The following is a 1,475-nucleotide window of genomic DNA, read 5'->3' as shown; positions in this document are numbered from 1 at the left end:
TCAGCTGAGAATCTGGGCTTGTGGTGACATGCATGGAGGTAGTTTCTTTCAGTTGAGAATCTGGGCTTGTGGTGACATGCATGGAGGTAGTTTTGGTTCTTGCATTATTTGGAATTATCAGGAATCAAAACTGTTCCATTTGTGTCACTTGACTGATAAGCCAATTTCTCCATCTCCAAAAAGTCATCCATGAGATCCAGGTGACTAAAAATGTCAAAGTTCTTCACCTTCTTGACATGGGAGAGTTCAGACATTAAAGCTGTCGTCCAAAAGCTAGAGCAACTAACATTATCGTCATTTCCATCCTCGGACATAGAAGCCAATCTTGGAAGGTGATTTGTTTCATGCATAAAGGAACCCTCAGAATGCTGTCGTCGAATGGTGGACTTTTGTCGGCTCTTCTGTTCAGCATTTGCTTACAGCTGTGCTTCCAAATTTTGAAGCTTGTTGGCCGTCTTTGTACAAATACTCCTGGATGTCTGTAATTCACTGTTCCGGTGTGCCAAAGCTTCTTTCAACATCTTTGTTTCCTCCTTCATTGCCAAAAGGCGTTCTGTAAGTTGCTCATTCTCTTTATGGAACTTCTGCACACTATCCAATGAAAAATCTGGCAAACTGGGCCTTCCTCCTTGGGATTTCTTTACACGGCTGTCCCCATAATCTCTACCCAAACTCTCAACCTCAAGCTTCATCTGGTCCAAGGCTGTAGGCCCAGGCAACTTCTTCAGCACAAGACCACGTAATCTCCGACACTCTGCTTCCAATTTTGCAACTTTCTTCACTCTCTCCAGGTGTTGCTTGTTTGCAACTTCTGCAGACCGTATGCTCATATTTTTCTCCTCAATACGAATTTCTAGTTCCTTTGAGTTAATTTGGAGTTCATATTTCAGAGAATTTATTTCCCATTCACATGACTCGATATTGCTCTTCAACATCTCAATTTCTGCTTCAGCTTGGGCTTTTTCTTCACTGAGCTGTATCACCATGTTAGAACGCTCCTGCAAAGACCTTGAGAGTGAAGAATTTTCGCTGCAGACCTGAGTAACTGTTGGTGCAGGTTAGCTAATTTTGCTTCAAACTCATGCTTCATTTTGTCAAACTGCTTGGTTTTATTCTGAATCACATCATGCAGCTTCTGTTCATGTTCTTCTTTCAAATTTCGTATCAGCCGCATGCACTCCTTCAGTGCACCATCCAGATGTAATTTCAGTGCACCATCCAGATGTGATGCCCTGTCTTTAGCAGTAAGCTTCAAAAGAGTAACGGATTCCAGGTGATTTTTCAGTTTCGCGGCTTCTGTCTCAGCCTTCTCCCAACCTGTACAGAGAGATGTGAATAAAAGAATTCAGTACCAAGTTGCAAAACACTTGTTGCAAGAAAAACACAAGTCAATAAGGAACATCACCTGAGACCGCTTCTTCAGCAACTTCAGCGTATTGTTTTACCAGGTTTTCCTTATTAGTCATTTCTGACTG

At 42.2% G+C, this 1,475-nt stretch overlaps 1 pseudogene; it reads right to left on the bottom strand.

Annotated features, from left to right (window-relative positions):
- Positions 1-311: 311 nt before the first annotated feature.
- Positions 312-1,466, bottom strand: LOC124891782 (annotated as a pseudogene).
- Between the last annotated feature and the right edge of the window lie 9 nt (positions 1,467-1,475).

The sequence above is a fragment of the Capsicum annuum genome, unplaced genomic scaffold, assembly GCF_002878395.1.
Source record: "Capsicum annuum cultivar UCD-10X-F1 unplaced genomic scaffold, UCD10Xv1.1 ctg40558, whole genome shotgun sequence".
In the NCBI taxonomy this organism is placed as follows: Eukaryota; Viridiplantae; Streptophyta; class Magnoliopsida; order Solanales; family Solanaceae; genus Capsicum; species Capsicum annuum.
This window is presented reverse-complemented; position numbering and strand designations above follow the sequence as displayed.